We start from the raw sequence: 23,789 nt of genomic DNA, 5'->3' as shown, positions 1-23,789 counted from the left end.
GACATTGTCCATGCAATGAGGCTAATGCAACAGAGCAGAACATTTCGCTTGAAATGTTTATAAACTATTTGGCAGTTTATTCACATTATTAGCGCACATGTTCCATTAGCAGGAAAACACCATTATCAAAAGGGACCACAAATGCCATGATGCATGTGATGCTTTTATCATAAAGGTGCATTTTTTATGGTGAAAATTATCTTCCCCAAACTTCAAACTCACGTGCTGCTTATTATGTATGCCAGTTAGGCTCTACACCCCTTGTAAAGCAGATTTGTGTGGTTAATTTCTAAGAACTTATTTGGCCATAACCTTATCAAAACATATAGGCCTGTAGGCTAGGCTACATTGCAAAAAAAACAGGGGCTGGGGGAAAAATACATGTGCACTTAAATAGCGAATGGAGGACGCTTTTCCTGTAGTTCATTTTCATGCCAGCCAGAGAAGCAATGTGCTTAATATTAGGAAAGTTGAGAAATAAATATAGTAGGCATAGCCTATAGAAAACTGATGGGATCCTCCACTTTTTAATATAGGCCATCCCTCTGTTTTCTCGCACAATTGTATAACCTATAGAAATGTTGTGCAACATGAGCTCATGGGCTCTCATGAAGTGTTTGATTAGATTTTGAGGTACCAGGCAGTTAGCAAGTTTGGTAGGCTACTAATGACCAGCAGCAGCATCAGAGCTTGGAGAAGCCTAATTACTGTGACTAAATAGTCACTTGGAATTTGACTGCCTTCATGACTCGTGACCGCTGGTGTGGTGGAAATACGGTCACTGTAACAGCCCTAGTGTCACGCCTGCTCCCTCTCCCCCTCTCTGCTGCTCGAGGGCGCCAGGCTACCCATCATTACGTACATCTGTCACCATCATTACGCGTCTCAACGCTCCTTTGGACTCACCTGGACTCACCTGGACTCCTTCACTTTGTTGATTGCCCCTCTATATCTTTCTGTTCTTCAGTTTGTTACATGTGTCAGCATTAATGTCATTATGTTTCCCCTGTCCAGGCAGTGTCCGTTTTGTGTTTCATGTCTGTTATTTATTAAATATTAACTGCCTGTACTTGCTTCTCGTCTCCCAGCGTCTAACCTCACAGATTGCTGACACCGATATTGGAAGCATCAGGGAGTTTTGTTTTTTGTTTGTTGGTGACGTCGGTTCCGGGTGCCGCTGTCGAAGGAACCTGGGTTGCCTCAGCTGGCTCGTCGGGCTTCCATGCCTTAGCTAGCTCAAGAGGTTTCCTTGGCTCGGCAGGCTCCCACCCCACGTCATGCCTCAGCTGGCTCGTCAGGCTCCCTCACCTCAACCAACTCGTCAGGCTCCCATGCCTCAGCCAGCCCGTCAGGCTCCCACACCTAAACTGGCCCATCAGGCTCCCAGGCCTTAGCCTCAGCCGTCCCGTCCTATGCCTCGGCCAGCCCATCAGGCTCGCCCAGGTGGGACGCCATGTGGCGACCCTAGAACGGTGTACTGTCACACCTGCTCCCGCTCCCCCCTCTCTGGCGCTTGAAGGCGCCAGGCTGCCCATCATTACGCACACCTGTCACCATCATTACACACATCAGCGCTTCTTTGGGCTCACCTGGACTCATTCACTTTGTTGATTGCCCCCTCTATATCTGTCTGTTCCTCAGTTTGTTCCCTGTGTCAGCATCCCTGTGTCAGCATCACGTCTGTTATTTATTAAATATTCACAGTAAAATATAGAATCCATGCTTAAAAACAAAAACAAAGTTACCAGGGCATTACAAAAGCATTTTTGAAACTGTTTGTTTGGAATGATAATAATATACAAGTTTGGGTGGTTTTTTTTTGTGTGTTTTTTTTCTCTCCAATTTTTGCTTTCGCCACAAATACTCATAAGATGAGTCAACAACATTATTTGGGAATGAGCTAACAGAATATGACCTTTTAAAAGAGACATTTTCACTAGACAGTTAGTTACCTTATAACTGCTAAATGATCTTTCCATTGCCACATGTGTAGAATAGCATGAGATGAGCTATAAAACTGCAAACGTTTCTCTTTGGATTTCTTTTTAGACGTGCAGGAAGTTAGCCCCCCCACACAAAAAAAGGGGAATCCTAAAAGTAACCCTTGCTAGGAACTTGTGGGGCCTTGCGAAACTGCAGTACAACAGACACTAACACATAGTTCATTTGAGGTTAACAGACACTAAAATACCAAACACTGCCTTCCTGTAGGCTGTAATAAAAACAACAGTCTACACATCAATCTCTACCCAGCTCAAAGCTATACAGCATTTGTATATTTTTCTAATGAAACTGGAAATAGTTCAGATGAAAAGGTGAGTCACTTGACTCCAGTGGAGGCTCCTCAGATGAGGAAGGGGAGGACCATCCTCCTCAGTTAAATTTCACAGAAATTAAAATAGTGAAACATTAAAAAAGTTAAATTACACATTTTTGCAGTAACTTCAACAGCACTGTCTAGGGTAGCACCCTGTGACAGCTAGCGTCCGTCCTCCTCAGGCTACATTGACTTCAAAACAAAGCATAGGAGGCTCGTAGGGCTTACCCACTTCCATAGACATATATGGTAATCATGACCACTTCCAGAGGACATCCTCCAACCAATCAAAGCTATTGCAGTATGAACTGACGTGTTGTCCATCCAATCATAGAATTAGGATCAGAGAACAGAGCATTATTGGGGGTTATATGTGTAGAGAAGCTTGGTGACACTGTTGGATAGAGATTAAAAGTGAAAAGTGATAGTTGAGCATTTTTGGGATATTATTCAATTCAAATTAGTTTTTTCAAATTATAGGAGGCTGAGTCCGCCTGTATTGCTGGCCTTGTCTGCGTTTTTGGGCATGCAAGAGTTTGCTTTTAGAGGACACGACAAGATGGAAAGTTCCGCCGACAAGGGCAACTACAAGGAGCTTGCAGAGGTAATTGCACTTTACGATGCTTTACTTGCTGAACATGTCGAACTTTCGACTGTCTTTTCTGGGATGTCGAAAACAATTCCGAATGATTTGATAGCTTCCATCGCATCATCCATTAAAAGATTAAAGAGAGAGTTCGACTGCAGCGCATTTTCTCACGTGTGCTCCTGTAGGCTTTTCCTCTTTCCTCCGGTATTTATTTAGCAAACATGATAGTACATCATCATTCTGGACAGACACAAGCAAAAACTCATGATATAAATGTGGCAGCAGCCTAGGCTACACCTACACATTAGAAATCTGACATGCTGTATGGGATGAAAACGAGACTATTTTTTCAGTCTGATCAACTGTAGGCTACTAATAAGAGCAGCTGCATACAGCCTATGCACCCGGTCCATCCGATCAGGGTAAACTAATTGGTAATGTTATGTAAACTCAGCAAAAAAATAAATGTCCTCACTGTCAACTGCGTTTATTTTCAGCAAACTTAACATGTGTAAATATTTGTATGAACATAACAAGATTTAACAACTGAGACATAAACTGAACAAGTTCCACAGACATGTGACTAACATAAATTGAATAATGTGTCCCTGAAAAAAGGGGGGGAGGGGGTCAAAATCAAAAGTAACAGTCAGTATTTGGTGTGGCCACCAGCTGCATTAAGTACTGCAGTGCATCTCTTCCTCATGGACTGCACCAGATTTGCCAGTTCTTGCTGTGAGATGTTACCCCACTATTTCCACCAAGGCACCTGCAAGTTCCTGGACATATCTGGGGGAAATGGCCCTATCCCTCAACCTCTGATCCAACAGAGATTGACTGCAATGACAACAAGCTCAGTCCGATGATGCTGTGACACACACCGCCTCAGACCATGACGAACCCTACACCTCCAAATCGATCCCGCTCCAGAGTACAAGCCTCGGTGTAACGCTCATTCCTTCGACAATAAACGCGAGTCGGACCATCTCCCCTGGTGAGACAAAACCGCGACTTGTCAGTGAAGAGGACTTTTTGCCAGTCTTGTCTGGTCCAGCGACAGTGCGTTTGTGCCCATAGGCGACGTTGTTGCCGGTGATGTCTGGTGAGGACCTGCCTTACAACAGGCCTACAAGCCCTCAGTCCAGCCTCTCTCAGGCTATTCCGGACAGTCTGAGCACTGATGGAGGGATTGTGCATTCATGGTGTAACTCGGGCAGTTGTTGTTGCCACCCTGTACCTGTCTCGCAGGTGTGATGTTTGGATGTTCCGATCCTGTGGAGGTGTTGTTACACATGGTCTGCCACCACGAGGACGATCAGCTGTCCACCCTGTCTCCCTGTAGCGCTGTCTTAGGCGTTTCACAGTATGGACATTGCAATTTATTGCCCTGGCCACATCTGCAGTCCTCATGCCTCCTTGCAGCATGCCTAAGGCACGTTCACACAGATGAGCAGGGAAACTGGGCATCTTTCATTTGGTGTTTATCAGAGTCAGTAGAAAGGCCTCTTTAGTGTCCTAAGTTTTCACAACTGTGACCTTAATTGCCTACCGTCTGTAAGCTGTAGTATCTTAACGACCGTTCCACATGGGCATGTTCATTAATTGTTTATGGTTCATTGAACAAGCATGGGACACCATGTTTAAACCCTTTACAACGAAGATCCGTGAAGTTACTTGGATTTTTACGAATTATCTTTGAAAGACAGGGTCCTGAAAAAGTTACTTTTCTATTTTTGCTGAGTTTATTGAGAGTGAATGTGATCAAATTTAGTTTATATTCAAAATTGGGTTGGCTAGGCTGCCTATACATTTTTAATCCATAATGATTAACTAGAACTTATGAATCAACAGAATAGTGACGACAGATGTAAGTAAATGTTTTGTAAGGCCTACAGTTGCATAGGCCCGCATGATCAAATCAAATCAAACTTTGTCACATGTGCCGAATACAACAAGTGTAGACCTTACCGTGAAATGCTTACTTACAAGCCCTTAACCAACAGTGCAGTTCAAGAAGAGTTAAGAAAATATTTACCAAATATACTAAAGTGAAAAATAATAAAAAGTAACACACTAACGAGGCTATATACAGGGGGTACCGGTACAGAGTCAGTGTGCGGGGGTACAGATTAGAGGTAATTTGTACATGTAGGTAGGAGTGAAGTGACTATACATAGATAATAAAGAGTGAGTAGTGGCTGTGTACAAAACAAATCGAAGGGGGTCAATGTAATTGTCCGATGGCCAGTTGATGAATTGTTCAGCAGTCTGATGGCTTGGGGTACAAGCTGTTAAGGAGCCTTTTGGGTCCTAGACTTGGCGCTCCGGTACCGCTTGCTGTGCGGTAGCAGAGAAAACATTCTATGACTTGGGTGACTGGAGTCTCTGACAATTTTATGGGCTTTCCTCTGACACCGCCTGGATTGCAGGAAGTTTGGCCCCCGTTATGTACTGGGCCGTACGCACTACCCTCTATAGCGTCTTACGGTCATATGCCGAGCAGTTGCCATACCAGGCGGTGATGCAGCCGGTCAGGATGCTCTCGATGGTGTAGCTGTAGCACTTTTTGAGGATCTGGGGACCCATGACAAATATTTTCAGTCTCCTGAGGGGGAAAAGGTTTTGTCGTGCCCTCTTCACGACTGTCTTGGTGTGTTCGGACCATGATAGATTGGACACCAAGGAACTTGAAACTCTCGACCCGCTCCACTACAACCCCATTGATGTTAATTGGGGCCTGTCCGGCCCTCCTTTTCATGTAGTCCACGTACAGCTCCTTTGTCTTGCTCACATTGAGTGAGAGGTTGTTGTCCTGGCACAACACTGCCTGTTCTCTGACTTCCTCCCTATTGGCTGTCTCATCGTAGTCGGTGATTAGGGCTACCACTGTTGTGTCATCAGAAAACTTAATGATGGTGTTGGAGTCGTGTTTGGCCACGCAGTCATGGGTGAACAGGGAGTACAGGAGGGGACAAAGCACACAACCCTGAGGGTCCCCCGTGTTGAGGATCAGCGTGGCAGATGTGTTGTTGCCTACTCTTACCACCTGGGGGCGGCCCATCCAGAAGCCCATGATCCAGTTGCAGAGGGAGGTGTTTAGTCCCAGGGTTCTTAGCTTCGTGAGCACTATGGTGTTGAACGCTGAGCTGTAGTCAATGAACAGCATTCTCACATAGGTGTTCCTTTTGTCCAGATGGGAAAGGGCAGTGTGGAGTGCGATTGAGATTGCGTCATCTGTGGATCTGTTGGGGTGGTATGTGAATTGGAATGGGTCTAGTGTATCCGGGAGGATGCTGATGTGAGCCATGACCAGCCTTTCAAAGCATTTCATGGCAACCAACATGAGTGCTACTGGGCGGTAATCATTTAGGCAGGTTACCTTTGCTTTCTTGGGCACATGGACTATGGTGGTCTGCTTGAAACATGTAGGCATTACAGACTCAGTCAAGGAGAGGTTGAAAATGCAGGTGAAGACACTTGCCAGTCGGTCCGCGCACACTTTGAGTACATGTCCTGGTAGCCATCTGGCCCATGGCTTTGTGAATGTTCGGCTACCGAGAGCGTTATCACAGTCATCCAGAACAGTTTATGCTCTCGTGCATGCTTCAGTGTTGCTTGCCTCGAGGCGAGCATAAAAGGCATTTCATTCTGGAACATATTCCAGTCTGTGCTAGTAAAACAGTTCTGTTGCGTAGCATCCGCGTCATCTGGCCATTTCCATATTGAGCGAGTCACTGGTACTTCCTGCTTTAGTTTTTGCTTGTAAGCAGGAATCAGCAGGAAATAATTACTGTCAGATTTGCCAAATGAAGGTCAGGGTAGAGCTTTGTATGCATCTCTGTGTGTGGAGTGATGGTGGTCTAGAATTTGTTTTCCTCTGGTTGCACATGTGACATGCTGGTAAAACTAATGTAAGTTTGCCTGCATCAAAGTCCCCGGCCACTAGGAGAGCTGCTTCTGGGTGAGCATTTTCTTGTTTGCTTAAGCCTTATAGAGTTGGTTGAGTGTGGTCTTAGTGCCAGCATCGGTCTATGGTGGTAAATAGACAGCTACGAATAATATAAATGAGAACTCTCTTGGTAGATAATGTGGTCTACAGCTTATCAGAAGGTACTCTACCTCAGGCGAGCAATACCTCGAGACTTCTTTAATTTTAGACATCGCGCACAAGCTGTTATTGACAAAAAGACACACATAGCCACCCCTCGTAGCTTCTCTGTCCTGCCTGTGCATTGAAAATTCCTCCAGCTCTATATTATCTGTGTCATTGTTCAGCCACAATGCGGTGAAACATAAGATTTTACAGTTCTTAATGTCACATTGGTTCGATAATCGTAAGTCATCAATTTTTTCCCCCAATGATTGCAAGTAGAATTGATGGCAGTGTGAGTTTACTCGCGCACCTACGGATTCTCAAAAGGCAGCCTGGGCCTGTTCCCGGGAGAGCAGTATATCTTTCTCATCAGACTTGTTAAAGGAAAAAGCTTCTTCCAGTTTGTGGTGAGTAATCCCAGTTCTGATGTCCAGAAGTTATTTTCGGTCATAAGAGACGGTAGCAGCGACATTATGTACAAAATAAGTTTAAAAAGTTACAAACAATGCAAAAAACGAACAAAATAGCACAATTGGTTATGGGCATGTAAAACGTCAGCCATCCTCTTCGGCGACATCTTAACTATGCAAACATGCATAAAGCAAGCTCAACCCTGTGAGTTATATTGTCTATCAGTTGTTGTCTATGTGTCTGGGTAGAGGAAATCCCCCTCCTAATCTAGTCTAAATATAATTGATATGAACACATTTAAAGTAGCTGCAGTTTGAAAGGGTTTTCATCCCCCCCAGGGCCAGGAGTTTTTTCCAGGAGTTAAAAAAAATAATGTGACCTGGTTAGGAAAAACTGGTCCCATCATAGCCCATATAAAACCTTTTTTCAACTGATTAATCACCGTCATGCCTTATAGGGTCCAGAGTTTTCCTAGTTAGGTTAACATATAAGGAAAAACTCCAGGCCCCAGGGGGTAGATTGGCACCAGTCCGCTTGCAGTATGTGGATGATCACGGATTTATTCAGGAACGTTTCTTGGGATACTTTGATGTGTCAAGTGGGCGAGATGCGCACTCTATGTTTGACTTTATGAATTTTAAGATGTCTGAGTTTAAGTTCATGGAGAAACTCGTTGTCCAAACCTACAATGGAATGGTACTGCTATTTGTATTTACAGCTAAGTCCCTTCCAGTTCCCTGACTAAGAGGTGATGACTACTCCACTACCTTTGGCAACTTTCCTGACATGAACTGAAGCAACGTCTCACGTGCCCACTCATCCACTGGCACATTGAATGTTTCCGCTACAAGCATTGTGAGTACCCATATACATTTTCTCTTTCCTGTATGTAGAGTCAAATCATATACACAATCACATTATTGCACATCAATGATTTTACTCCTTGCTTGGACTAACTCATTCTGATCTCTTTTGTCTAACTGTGTAGTGTGTTATTGTTTTTTGTCTTCCCAGTCAAATCATGCCTCATACCCTCATTCCAATCACTGCTGTGATCCCTTTCCCACACGGTGTAAGTAGCCCTCTCATTCCCGTTCCCCGTAATATTGTACTATAAATGTCTTTATAAAATGCTTTAGGTAAAAAATAATTAGTCTGATGATTTCTGAAACACACTTTGTTGTCTCCGTGTGTTACACGCCTATACCAGGGGTCTCCCATCCTCCTACATTGTTCAAGTCACCAGCCTCCACTGCTTGACTCAGTATGTGTCCTTTGACTCCACTCTTGCAGTAAATTCATTGCGTCTCTAGGGGGATAAAAAGCGAGGACGAAAATAACAAGCTTCCTCGCACACAATTTTACAGCGTCAAACTAGCTGCAGAGAATTGTTGTCCGGGCTCCCTTGGTGCTTTGAAACACTAGCCAATTCAAAGAGGGAGAAACCCGACTGTCTGTCGATGCAGGACTGTCTCATTACAATATGTCAAAAATAGTGATATTTAACCATTGTAATTATATGTCACCTGTGCTGACATATTAGTTATATTTCACATGTGGTGACATATTACTTATAGGTCACTATAATGACATATCAGAGGTATGGGGATGTGAAGAAAGGAAGTACATCACAGGGCTAATGTCAGAAACCTTATACTATAAAAACGATAGCATGTCTGGATTTGGAAGCTGTAGCTCTGATCTTAGACCTGTTTTAACACATAAGCCAGTGAATGTCTGCCAAGAAAAAACTGATTCAAGGCCATTGTCATTACAACAGCACCAGTAAACACACCGGGACATTTGGGGCCTCTTCTCAGTACGAGAGATTACTTAATAAGACCGAGAAAATACCCGTGGCTAGACATTTGCACTCGGGCACCAAGTAGGGCAGTGTACACAGATTTGTTATGTTGCTCCCAACACGCCTACAGTAAAGATCCTAATAGCAGAGCAATGTTTTTGAAACAGCTGAAATGTATAGGCTTTTTCCTTATATTAGAGACTTTTTATTGACTGTTTACCTGAAATTGCAATACTCTGAAATTGACGCTATAGCTTTAAGCGAATCTCAGAACACCGTAATTTCTTTCTTTCAATGCAATAGCGAGCAGGAACGCAAGCAGCAACTCCTCAGTGAATTAACACCTTTTTCAGTCGCAATTAGCTTTTTTCATGTAATGATTTGCATGATATTGATGAAGTTAAGCATGGTTTGATCTAAGGTAGGCCGAAATGCAACCTAATTATCGTTCAGCTAACCTTAGTATTCAGCTAACTTAACTAGGAAGTTTGAGGAGGATGCAAACATACGGTTTAGCTTGCTACCTAGCTCTGTATAATATGAATGAAACTGTATGATAATGTTTCTGTAATTTTACGTTTTTGTTATACTTGATGAAGCAAATGTTGTTAGTTAACGCTAACTAGCTAGCTAGCAGCTGTGCCACTTTGGCTGTGTTATTATCTTGTAGCTAAATTTAATGAGTGTATAAATTATTAAATAAACCATTTACATGTCTGCACATGCTTATGAATTGTTGCATTATTTAAGTGTGTAAGATGGTTTTGTTGCATTAATCAAGAGTGTGTGGTGCATCAAAAGTTGCTTCCATGCAGTAGTTAATTGAATATACAGTGGGGCAAAAAAGTATTTAGTCAGCCACCAATAGTGCAAGTTCTCCCACTTAAAAAGATGAGAGAGGCCTGTAATTTTCATCATAGGTACACTTCAACTATGACAGACAATGAGGGAAAAAAATCCAGAAAATCACATTGTAGGATTTTTATAAATTTATTTGCAAATTATGGTGGAAAATAAGTATTTGGTCAATAACAAAAGTTTATCTCAATACTTTGTTACATACTCTTTGTTGGCAATGACAGAGGTCAAACGTTTTCTGTAAGTCTTCACATAGTTTTCACACACTATTGCTGGTATTTTGGCCCATTCCTCCATGCATATCTCCTCTAGAGCAGTGATGTTTTGGGGCTGTTGCTGGGCAACACGGACTTTCAACTCCCTCCAAAGATTTTCTATGGGGTTGAGATCTTGAGACTGGCTAGGCCACTCCAGGACCTTGAAATGCTTCTTACGAAGCCACTCCTTCGTTGCCCGGGTGGTGTGTTTGGGATCATTGACATGCTGAAAGACCCAGCCACGTTTCATCTTCAATGCCCTTGCTGATGGTAGGCTTTGTTACTTTGGTCCCAGCTCTCTGCAGGTCATTCACTAGGTCCCCCCGTGTGGTTCTGGGATTTTTGCTCACCGTTCTTGTGATCATTTTGACCCCACGGGGTGAGATCTTGCGTGGAGTCCCAGATCGAGGGAGATTATCAGTGGTCTTGTATGTCTTCCATTTCCTAATAATTGCTCCCAGAGTTGATTTCTTCAAACCAAGCTGCTTACCTATTGCAGATTGTCTTCCCAGCCTGGTGCAGGTCTACAATTTTGTTTCTGGTGTCCTTTGACAGCTCTTTGGTCTTGGCCATAGTGGAGTTTGGAGTGTGACTGTTTGAGGTTGTGGACAGGTGTCTTTTATACTGATAACAATTTCAAACAGGTGCCATTAATACAGGTAACGAGTGGAGGACAGAGGAGCCTCTTAAAGAAGTTGTTACAGGTCTGTGAGAGCCAGAAATCTTGCTTGTTTGTAGGTGACCAAATACTTATTTTCCACCATAATTTGCAAATAAATTCATTAAAAATCCTACAATGTGATTTTCTGGATTTTTTTTCTCATTTTGTCTGTCATAGTTGAAGTGTACCTATGATGACAATTACAGGCCTCTCTCATCTTTTTAAGTGGGAGAACTTGCACAATTGGTATCTGACTAAATACTTTTTTTGCCCCACTGTAGTTTGCATGCTTACTGGCTAGTAGCTACTGTGATATTTACAGTACATTTTCACTGCAAAGCAAGAACGTCCCCAGAGCCCTCAATGGGCACGGGACATTCCATTGCTAATGTAAATTGAAAAGTTGATGTACATATTATGTAAATAGAATTTATCCCGATGCCTGGCTTCCAACTTTCCTCAATCTGAATAAGCTCATCCTTTGAACTTTGATAGAGGAAATGAGAATCTGATTATGTTATCAATTATTACCTATATACTGAAACATTATGATCATTGTTATGATTTGGATGATCAATAAAATATATAGGTTTACAGCATATAGCATTAATTCATCAAGAGTCTGATAGTCCTACTCTCAAGTCCTCTTGAAGTAAAGGAGACAAGGAAAGGATATTGACTATTTGGGCATTTTGAACATTTTGTTTTTCTAAGGGCAAGGAGACGAGGAAAGGAAACTCAAGTGAGAACTATTGGGATGTAGCCACAGTCTGGCTCTAAAGACCTCTGACGGAGCTGCCCTTTCCGTAAACAGGCCCTGACAGACTAGCACCCTAAAAAGCCCCACTTCAACATCTATTATTCATCCTGTGCTGGGCTGAATGTGGGGCCTTGTCAAGATCAGAACTGAAGCATGGTGGAGGAGAAGATGAGGTGGGCGAGAGAGAGAGAGAGAGAAAGAGGAGAGGTAGACTAAAGGAGGCAGGCTATTTGAGAGAGTGACTCCATTATTGACTAACATGCAATAATCTTGAAAAACACACTGAACTGAGTCTATTGCTATGGCCACTACGGGAAGAAATAGTTGAATAATTCCAAGTCTGTGTCAATCAAAATTGCCTCTCGGTCTCCCCAGCACTATCGGAAAATACAATCTAGGTGGCATTTTCTCCACTTTCAAGCCGTCACTCACGGACTTTTGCTGTTGAAAGGGGCCATCCCACTGGGCACATACTGGTTGAATCAACGTAGTTTCCACGTAATTTCAATGGAATGACGTTGAACCAACGTGGAATAGACATTGAATTGACATCTGTGCCCAGTGGGATAACACTGCAGAAAATAAGTTATGGTTGGGACGGGCAAAAGAGAGCCAGCAGAGGAGAGAAAGAGAGAGAGAGATAAGAGGATAGAGGGCGATAGAAAAGAGTCAGAGAGAGAGCAGGATAGAAAGAGAGGGAGAAAGAAAGAAAGAAAGATGGAGAATAGAAGGAGAGACAGAAAAGGAGAGGAAAAACACCAGTTTTCCGTTATGATTAGCCTCATGCCTGCATTCCGCAGACGGGCGACATTTGAACAAACAAAGGCCAACAGTATTGTGGGTAAAAATAGAGCTTGAGGGTGGAGCTGACCCCAAATGGATGTCGCTAACTCAATCCGTGAAGACCGAGAGGGAGGGCACGTCGTTTTGATCTCGTTAGGGTAGATAAATGCCCAACTGAGGCCGCCCGCAACATGTGTGAATGCTCTGTGTAGCAGGCAAGCACATCTCTGTGAAAATACAAACTTGTGACTCCAGAAGTAGGAGTGTTGCGACTGTAAAGTTGCACAGATACTGTGTCCATAGCTTGGGGCTGCGATAAGGATATCAGAACAGAAGAGGATTCAAAAACAGGAAAGTTGGTGGATGACTAGGATCAGTTTGTGCCTTGTTAGATAATTCTTATCAATGATGACTTCTACCTCCTTGACACCTCTTTGATTGGCTAACCAACTGTCATAAACAAAGTTGCTTTCAGTGGAATGCAGCATTACGGCACATTACAGCTGTTGACATAATGTAGAACAGACATACATGCCTCTTTGTCAAGTAAAATAGGAAATCATGTCAGCTTCACAAAAGCATTGCTATCTGCAAAACGAACACCATTCCAACCTCTTGAACACAACACAAGTTGGAAGACCTTCTGGCAGGTGTTATTGGTGAAGACTGCAGGATGCTTTAAAAATGGGAAGTAATGATGTTTCAGTCCCATCACATTCAGTTTCCCCCGAGGATGCGGTTCTTTGTCAGGACAGCCCTGGAGCGGGATCCATTTTTTTTTTTTTATAGTGAGCACAAATGCTTGTAACACCACTAGCATCTGCTAACTGTGGTAAAATATTAGGATACTATTAAATACTTGTAAATTAAAAGAAATATGACTAACCTGGGTTTGAAATTTAAAACACCCCTCTTACAATACTCTATACCAGTCTATGAACAGTCTATGACTAGGGTGGCTTGAGTCTTTGGCAATTTCTAGCTGACACCGCCTGGTATAGAGGTCCTGGATGGCAAGAAGCTTGACCCCAGTGATGTACTGGGCCGTACGCTCTACCCTCTGTAGTGCCTTGCAGTCGGAGATCGAGCAGTTGCCATACCAGCCGGTGATGCTCTCGATGTTGTAGAATTTTGAGAATCCGAGTACCCATGCCAAATCTTTTCAGTCTCCTATGGCGGAATAGCCATAGCCGTCCCCTCTTCACGACTGTCTTGGTGTGTTTGGATGATGACAGTTCATGGTGATGTGGACCCCAAGGAACTTGAAGCTCTCAACCGGTTCCACTACAGCCATGTCGATGAGAATAGGGGCGTGCTCGGCCCTCCTTTTCCTGTAGTCCACGATCGTCTCCTTTGTCTTGATCAGATTGAGGGAGAGGTTGTTATCCAGGCACCACACTTCCAGGTATCTGACCTCCTCCCTATAGGCTGTCTCATCGTTATCAGTGATCAGGCCTACCACTGTGTCATCGGCAAACTTAATGATCGTGTTGGAGTCGTGCTTAGCCATGCAGTCATGGGTGAACAGTGAGTACAGGAGGAGACTGAGCATGCACCCTTGAGGGGCCCATGTGTTGTGGATCAGTGTGGCAGATGTGTTGTTACCTACCCTTACCACCTGGGGGCGCCCTGTCAGGGAGTCCAGGATCCAGTTGCAGAGGGAGGTGTTTAGTCCCAGGGTCCTTAGCATAGTGATGAGCTTTGAGGGCACTATGGCTTTGAACGCTGAGCTGTAGTCAATGAATAGCATTCTCACGTAGGTGTTCCTTTTGTCCAGGTGGGAAAGGGAAGTGTGGAGTGCCATAGAGCTTCCATCATCTGTTGATCTGTTGGGGAGGTATGCAAATTGGAGTGGGTCTAGGTTTTATGGGATAATGGTGTTGATGAGAGCCATGACCAGCCTTTCAAAGCACTTCATGGCTACAGATGTGTTTGCTACAGGTCGGTAGTGTCATGCCTGTGAGGATCCAAGTGGGTCAGATCAGGTTTGCAATGAATTAATTTCAACCAGACCCCCTCTCACCCACAGAGGGGGGGAGGAGGGAATTGGAATGGGGGGTTGACACCTCACGCCCTGTTGTAAATTAAAGGAGAGGAGATCCAGGGTCTCTCTCTCCAAATTCACAAAGGAATATGCTTTGTCTCCAGGGACTTTTCCCACTGAAACTTTACCACGTTCAAAAGTGAGTACTGAACAATATTCCTAACAGAGAACGTGGGGAATGGTCAGAGGCGAACTATAAAAAACAAGTGTCATATGGGTTGTTATTTTGTGATGACATTAAACATGTTATAAAGGAAATAATGTAACTTGAAAAGTATACACACTATATGTGTGAAGTGTCCATCCTCTAAATGCCGAACGTGTTTTTGTTAAGAGAGGGATGTGATCTTAGAAACTATAAGAGGAAACTGTTTCTATAACTTTGAACAAGCGAGTAGTCACTGCCCTCTTGAGTGAGATCAGAGAGCGTGTCAGCCTCACGAACCACCCCTTTCGAACTGTATAAAATGAGGAGTTAAGAATGAACATATCAGACCAGAGAGGCGTTGAGCTGCAGCTCACACCCAGTGGTTCGAACTCTGAAATCTCAACACGAGGTAGAGACGACAGTCACCCCCCGGACATTCACCGGTACAGCTGATTAGCATCCTAAGTAAAGTATCTAGAAAAGTGAACTTAAATGGGACTATTCTACTACTCTTCTCAAATCACTGTAGTACACTACTCTTATTCCCCAATGGAACCATCGACGCTGGCTAGCCTATCTTCAGAGAGGCAGCTTCAGGAGCGAATGGAAAGTAGAATAAACTCTGTAGTTCTGTTCAGGACTACGTGACGGGTCGCCGGATGACGGCAGAGGAGAGCAACAGTAGAAGAGACGGGTGGGGACCCCTCTGGACAATCGTAGCCTTACAAGCGTGCCGCCGAAAGGCCCAACACCCTTTCTAAGGAGGCCTGGTTCCGACAGCGATACACAGCGAACCAGGGCATTTACACGGAAATTACTCCAAACGGGCGGCGGTTCGCATGTAAAGTATATGATTACTGTGAGAGTAGTTTCTAAAATGTACCAACGATAAGTGTCTCTCTCGCTCAAATTCAAATGTATTTATAAAGCCCTTCTTACATAAGCTGATATATCAAAGTGCTGTATAGAAACCCAGCCTAAAACCCCAAACAGAAAGCAATGCAGGTGTAGAAGCACGGTGGCTAGGAAAAACTCCCTAGAAAGGCCAAAACCTAGGAAGAAACCTAGAGAGGAACCAGGCTATGAGGTGTTGCCAGTCCTCTTCTGGTTGTGCCGGGTGGAGATTATAACAGAACATGGCCAACATGTTCAATTGTTCATGAATTACCAGCATGGTCAAATAATAGTAATCACAGTGAACAGGTCAGGGTTCCATAGCCGCAGGCAGAACAGTTGAAACTGGAGCAGCAGCATGGCCAGGTGGACAACAAGGAGTCATCATGCCAGGTAGTCCTGAGGCAAGGTAATAGGGCTCAGGGAGGAACGGACGGACGGACGGACAGACGGACGGACGGACGGAGGGACGGAGAGAGAGAGAGAGAGAGAGAGCAAGCATACTTAAATTCACACAGAATGCCGGATAAGACAGGAGAAATACTCCAGATATTTTTTTATTTCACCTTTATTTAACCAGGTAGGCAAGTTGAGAACAACTTCTCATTTACAATTGCGACCTGGCCAAGATAAAGCAAAGCAGTTCGACACATACAACGACACAGACTTACACATGGAGTAAAACAAACATACAGTCAATAATACAGTAGAAAAATAAGTCTATATACAATGTGAGCAAATGAGGTGAGATAAGGGAGGTAAAGGCAAAAAAAGGCCATGGTGGCGAAGTAAATACAATATAGCAAGTAGAACACTGGAAAGGTAGATTTGCAGTGGAAGAATGTGCAAAGTAGAGATAGAAATAATGGGGTGCAAAGGAGCAAAATAAATAAATAAATACAGTAGGGGGGAGAGGTAGTTGTAATATGATCAATTTTTTGGGTTCTAGTCAGGATTCTAGCAGCCGTATTTAGCACTAACTGAAGTTTATTTAGTGCTTTATCCGGGTAGCCGGAAAATAGAGCATTGCAGTAGTCTAACCTAGAAGTAACAAAAGCATGAATTTTTCTGCATCATTTTTGGACAGAAAACTTCCCTCTCCATCTCTATTGTGTCAGTCCTCTAGGGACCGGTTTCTAATGGATAAAGTGTGAATGTTTATCCTGTGTTATCATGTAGTTAGCTAGTAAATCAAAAGTTCAACCAATTTGTGTAGTGCTGAATCATAATTAAGGCTGTTTTTTTCCAGAAGTAAGGTTAAGACTGTTCAGAATGATGATATGGGGTTATGATTAATACGTTGACTGTTTTATGGATGTGATAAGTAAAGACCTTGAGATGGTAACTCTTTGAACAACCGCTCTCGTGGTGCCCAAAATCCTATCGAGTTAAGTGTTACATGATTAATTTAAATCGGGTAACAATTAAACATAGTTAGTTGATTAGATAAATAACAGTCATCAGATGAATGAAAGTAAAGTCACGACAGTAGTCATTTAGGCAGGTTACCTTGGTGTTCTTGGGCACAGGGACTGTGTGGGAGTGAGAACAGAAAATTATTGTTTAAATCCTTCAACAACACCCACCTCGGAAGTCCCGACCTAGGTCCTGACTCGCAGCACGCATTAATCTACTTCCTGGGTTTTAATATGTATGACAAAATACATTGGTTAACTGAAAAATTGGGCAGAGAAAGTCATTACAAGGACTATTGTGGTCATGGGAAGCCAATGCAGTGTGTTTGGGTGATATTTATGATGGACTTTGATGTTGTATGGGGTTTCTATGGGGAAGGCGGGGGGTAGAATCAGCTTATTACCTATTATCTAAATATTCAAGCAATGGACCTAAAAACTGTCTGGGGTACTGACAAACGACTAGGCAAGTTTTATAAAGGGCACAGAAGGTTTTTAAAAAATGTTCCCACAATCATGAGCTTCGGAGCTCCATGGATAAGCACCAGGTAAGCAGGGTTTCAACACCGTTTTGGAAGATGAATTTGTGATGAAGTGAGGAGAAGCGAGTGTGATTTCCCCTGTGGTGGAGCTCCAGGCTGGAAAGGGGGGTGTCTTGGCTTGATTACCCCAGCCAGGGGGATCTGTGTGTGGGGAAATTAAGTGTTGAAACCCTGCTTACCTGGTGCTTATCCATGGAGCTCCGAAGCTCATGATTGTGGGAACATTTTTTAAAAACCTTCTGTGCCCTTTATAAAACTTGCCTAGTCGTTTGTCAGTACCCCAGACAGTTTTTAGGTCCATTGCTTGAATATTTAGATAATAGGTAATAAGCTGATTCTACCCCCCGCCTTCCCCATAGAAACCCCATACAACATCAAAGTCCATCATAAATATCACCCAAACACACTGCATTGGCTTCCCATGACCACAATAGTCCTTGTAATGACTTTCTCTGCCCAATTTTTCAGTTAACCAATGTATTTTGTCATACATATTAAAACCCAGGAAGTAGATTAATGCGTGTTGCGAGTCAGGACCTAGGTCGGGACTTCCGAGGTGGGTGTTGTTGAAGGATTTAAACAATAATTTTCTGTTCTCACTCCCACACAGTATTTGCTGCCCTCATCAAATTGAATTAGAATAAAGAATGTCAGATCGAGGACGAAGAGGAAATTGGAGACCTGCCTTATTGTCAGAATGGTACTCTTGTGCCATATCGGTTTGAGCCGGATTATATTGAGGCTGAGTAGTTCCATTTGCAGGCTGGCTGAGAGAAATGAGCGAGCAGATGTCAAGGAAACACATGCACTTCCCAGAATGCACAGTGACTGGTGGTGCAGTTGCGGGAGATGCCTACCTACCTCTACCAACAAACAGTGAATGTCTCGGCTGTCGGAATGGAACCAGTTTATTCTGATAATGGAGGAGGTAGAACATCAGACTGAAGATGGCGTGTGTGTGTGTGTGTAAATAAACACTGTGAGTTCTTGTCTCATCAATCCTGATGTGTTGGAGACTTTCTTCAGAATGCCCAGGATTGACTGGAAATGAAGTGCATCACCAGACGGTCCCCAATGGGAAGCTCTCTGAAGCGTAAATGTTTTGGCTAACATTACTCACAGGATATTTGTATTACTCTCTAAAATTAAAATAAATAGACTACCCTTCCGACTGTGTTTTTGAGTGTCCCACCTACAACCCATAACTGGCTACTGTAGTCCCCTTCAAGTTTGTCTGACAATGATGACATGGTGGCTAGGTAAACCTGGAACGAGTGGATGCGCGCCATAGAAATAGATTGTATAGGACGGGCACTTCACAATCTGGGTTTACATCAACAATAATTTATATTTAATGAAACGTGTAAGAAGTATAAAGTTCAAAGTGGTAATAAAGAAGAATATGTTACTCGCATTTGCCAGTCAATCCTTTATACGAATAATAGCCTAATTAGCCTGTAATTCCACACACAAGAGGAAGTAAAACAGCCTCACACTTGACCAATAACACCTTTTGAACAATGATTCGGCTATACAGTCTTCAAGTATACAAGACCAAGAGAGCCATCAATAATATTGTGGCAGGTAGCCTTTCAGTTACAGTTATTGAACAGAAACTGAAAAGTTGCTGGTTCAAATCCCAGAGCCGACAAGGTGAAAAATCTAACTGCTCCCGTTAGTCGCTCTGGATTAGCGCATCTGCTAAATTACCTAAATGTAAATGTATTGTGCCATCATCAATACGGCTTATAAATGAATATGCTTAATGATCCCCGAGCCTGTTATATCTTATGTTGTACAGGCCTAGGCCTATTTATTGTCTTGACTGTTGCATATAACAAGGTCATGCATTTCTTTTCGGTCTCTCTAGACAATACAGACTGGTCTCTTATCAGATCACTCTGGAGTGGATGCTGAGGGGAGAACGCTCAGGTCGAGGCCAACAACGGGTACTACCAGCCTCTGTGGTGGCAGAAATGACATCCAACTACCCTGACCCCAACAGCAGCCACAGTACATTGGATTCCAGGAAGTTGAGGAGGCTGATAGCATCTTATACGAATAACATTTTCAATAAATAGTTAAACTGTGTAGTTAACACATTTTTTTTATAAACAATTTAATATTATTATAAGCCAACAATTACACAGTTACTATGCCATTCACACGGTCACTTAGCATTAGTTAGACCAGGGATTTACAAACATGTTCCTGGGTTTTCCCTCCAACAGGTGAGCTTCATTAGGGTTGGGTAGGTTGAAAACCTATAGGACGGCAGCTTTCTAGGTTTGAGAACCGTGGGGTTATGTAAAACAATTGCATACTCTGTGTGTCCTCTCTCCTTCTCAAAACACATTGGATGAGAAAGCCAGAGGACCTCCAACGTGTTTTGAGAAGGAGACGAGGAGAGAGGACGCGAGGTGTATGCAATTGAGATCTTCCCACAGAATCCTACTCGTTACTTCATGTGCTGACTCACGCCTGGGAGGCAGCCCGGTTCCTTCATGCCTACCCGTTCCCCCAGGCCAGATTAATCTAATCCCCTCATTGAGGGTAGTGTGTACGGACCAGTACTTCACTGTGGCCAAGCTACCTGCCACCCAGGACCTATATACTAGGCGGTGTCATTGGAAGGCCCAAAAAATTGTCAAAGACTCCAGTCACCCAAGTCAAATTATTTTCTCTCTGCTATTACAGGGCAAGCGGTACCAGAGCTCCAAGTCTAAGTCCAAAAGGCTCCTTAGCAGCTCCTTAGCAGTCCAAGCCATAAGACTGCTGAACAACAATGGCTACCCGGACTATTTGCGTTGACACCCCCCCCCCTCTTTGTTTTTTACACTGCTGCTACTCACTGTTTATTATGTATGCATAGTCACTGTAACCTTACCTACATGTACAAATTACCTTGACTACCCCCACACATTGACACGGTACCGGTACCCCCTGTAGATAGCCTCATTATTGTTATTTTATTGTTACTTTAATTATATATATTTTTTTTTTACTTTAGTTTATTTAGTAAATATTTTCTTATCCAATGATGAAGTTTTAAGAAAAGAGTTAAGGGCTTGTAAGTAAGAATTTCATGGTAAGGTCTACACCTATAGTATTCGGCACATGTGACAAATACAAATTTGATTTGAATAGAACAGGTGTTCCCATTCAAGACAATGACGGCATAAGGGGTGGAGCCAGCCATTGCGAGAGCACCCAAAGGATCAAAAGCAGGAAGTAAAAGCAGGAAGTGTACCCATCAATCTGTGCTGTGATTTGTTGAATCAACTGAATTGACATGACAAAAAAGACATTCCATTGCATGAGCCACATCAGTTAGCATCATTTGAATCAACGATCTACATTACCATGGAAATTATTGCATCACGCATGGCAAGCAGTACAGATGTGCCAAGTCTGGAACCAGCAAGACCCTGAACAGCTTCTACCCCCAAGCCATGACCGCTAAATAGTTCATAAAATAGCTAGCCAGACTATCGGCATTGACCCTTTTTGACTCATCACATACTGCTACTGTTTATTATCAGTCACTTTATTCCTACAGTAGTTATATGTACATACAGTAATTACCTCAATGACCTTGTACCCCTGCACATCACTCATGCTAGAACACCGTGTATATAGCAACGTTATTATTACTCACTGTGTGTAAAAAAAAAAAAATGTTTTTATTATTACTTGTATTATTATGTGTTATTACTTATCTATAATTTCTCTATTTTCCCGCTTTCTGTGTTGTTGGGAAGGACCTGTAAGTAAGCACTTCACTGTTAGTGTCCTCTTGTTGTTTACAGTATGTGACAAATAACATTTTATTTGATGACAACACCAGGCAGCCATTGCAAGTATACACATGAGTTGACCAGTCAAATTTCCATCAGTAGGCTAGCACAAGTTAGTTGCAAAGTTAGCTCCTCCTTGGTTGGTTTTTCAACTGGGGCGATGTTGGAAGATAGGTCTGGTGGGTCAACTTTGAAGTCTGGGTCTTTGTGTATGATCTGTTTATCTTCCCGCCAGTTGACAGCCTGCTGGACCAATCTGGTTCTAGACAGCCTGCAGGATATGTCATATGTAATGGAATAACAAAACAAAAATTTTTAAATAAGTCCTAATTAGTCTATCCTTTCATCCTGGGTGGAGGAACATTGGATCCCCTCTTTGGAAAAGGGTGTTTTAATTTAAATAACTCAAACGTTGGGCTAGTTTGTTGTCAGTACAGCTCATGCACCAGCTCAGGCCAAAGCCATATATTTATCTATATGTCTCTGGCTAGGGCTGTGTCCTTCTCATGGACATTAACACGGGCAAATCATTTTATGCAATCAATAGCACTACAGAAAACAGTGATGGCTAGTATAAAATATACTATTTCTTATCAGTTATGTTATAATGAAAAAGGGAATTGCAACACAAAGCAAAATAAACAGTTAGTATGACAGGATAACGTTACCGCTAAAATACCACAAATTAGTCCAGGGAATGGCAAACAAATTACGTTATAAAGGACTTTGTGGTGACTAGCTACAGGTGTTAGCAACTTAGCTAGCTAATAGCATACCTTAAATGGTTGGCACTTTCCCGGTGAGAACAGAACCCAGTTTCAACCGGTCCCCATTGTAGTCAGTGGCCACAAAGAGATTACTGTACATCAGTGGCGGTCGGTGCCGTCTAAGATGAGGGAGGACAATTTATAACTTTCATGAGCATGGCCTTATTTCTATTACAGCATATTGGGTGACTGTCAATTCATAGTCCATTCACCCAGTTCAATGTAACAGCGATAGGTTTAGGCTACTACATGATACACACATCATGAGGTTGCTACAACCTAGCCTATGAATGAAAGTTTACAACTTAGGTGCACACAGGTCGAGAGAGAATTGAGGTGACAGTGAAACATGGACAGACAGTGACACATTCAAAGCCGCCATGAACACTCTTGCCTGCATCTAGCTGATCAAGGCTGTAATCGGATCCAGTCCAACAGTTGCAAAGGAGTTTCTATTGGAGAAATTCAGGTATGTTTATCCCCGTTCCGTTTAAGAACGTTTTACAACAGAATCGGCGGAATGAATATACACCCCTGATCACTCATAAACACAGTTCACTTTCATAGCAGCCAAGTTGTATTCCTTCTCACATCAATGCACTCTCCTCCTCTCACCTTTTCGCTTCACATGTTGACTTCAATGCACAACACATCAGCTGTATGTGACCAGGTGAAAAAACCTTTCCAAGCCAAACCATGTCATAACCGCTACACACAGCCCACATCGTTGTCACCATAGCTAAACTACCATCATAGTCGACATAGCTAATAGAACTAACGCGTTAGTAAACCCACTACAATCATACAGTAACGTTACAGTGTACAGTCAGTAAGCACAGTTTAGCACTTACACCGGCGGGCCCTGTGGCAATACATTTGTAAAAATAAAAGGTTGCCTTGACTTGGAAGAGTTCCAGTGTTGTGTTGAATAGTCATAGCCAGCTAGCTAACATAGCATCCCTCTGTTTGTGCAGGGTGTTTGAGTATGCTAAACTAGCTAGGTGCATTTGCTAGCTAAGTGAAACAAAGTTTAGCAAAAAGGACACTCTCTATTTTGCAAGAAATGTATTAGTTTAAAACTGTTCAACTAATGTCGTTCTCTCTCTCTTTGAGTCAACTACTCAACACATTTTATGCACTGCAGTACTAGGTAGCTATACTTATGCTTTCAGTACTAGATTCATTCTCTGATCCTTTGATTGGGTAGACAACATGTCAGTTCATGCTGCAAGAGCTCTGATAGGTTGGAGTACGTCCTCCAGAAGTTGCTGTGTAAGTCTATGGAAGGGGGTGAGAACTGAGCCTCGTAGGTTTTGTATTGAAGCCAACGTACCCAGAGGAGGACGGAAGCTAGCTGTCCTCCGGCTACACCATGGTGCTACCCTATAGAGTGTTGTTGAGGCTACTGTAGACTTCATTGCAAAACTGTGTTATAATCAATTATTTGGTAACATGAATATATTTAGTAAAGTTTTATCTAAAAAGGATAACTTTAATATTTCACTATTTCTATATTTATGAAATTCACTGAGGATGATGGTCCTCCCCTTCCTTCTCTGAGGAGCCACCACTGCTGGACATGGTCAACTGCAGCTGGTGAATGACTTCATGCGTCGTATCGACACCATAAGCAGGATTTTGGATGGTCT

The 23,789-nt window shown here is 43.0% G+C and overlaps 1 long non-coding RNA gene across 2 annotated transcripts; it reads left to right on the top strand.

The window, feature by feature from the left end:
- The first annotated feature begins 2,731 nt into the window (after positions 1-2,731).
- Positions 2,732-21,218, top strand: LOC118940469 (uncharacterized). 2 transcript variants are annotated; one of them, XR_005036991.2, is made up of 4 exons: positions 2,732-2,921; positions 8,129-8,265; positions 8,425-8,482; positions 19,447-21,218. It is a non-coding gene; the product is annotated as an uncharacterized LOC118940469 (long non-coding RNA). The 2 variants fall into 2 exon arrangements; XR_016487868.1 differs by lacking the exon at positions 19,447-21,218 and adding an exon at positions 8,621-9,854.
- Positions 21,219-23,789: the final 2,571 nt, after the last annotated feature.

This window comes from Oncorhynchus mykiss, chromosome 17 (genome assembly GCF_057628025.1).
Source record: "Oncorhynchus mykiss isolate SJ-2025 chromosome 17, ASM5762802v1, whole genome shotgun sequence".
In the NCBI taxonomy this organism is placed as follows: domain Eukaryota; kingdom Metazoa; phylum Chordata; class Actinopteri; order Salmoniformes; family Salmonidae; genus Oncorhynchus; species Oncorhynchus mykiss.
This window is presented reverse-complemented; position numbering and strand designations above follow the sequence as displayed.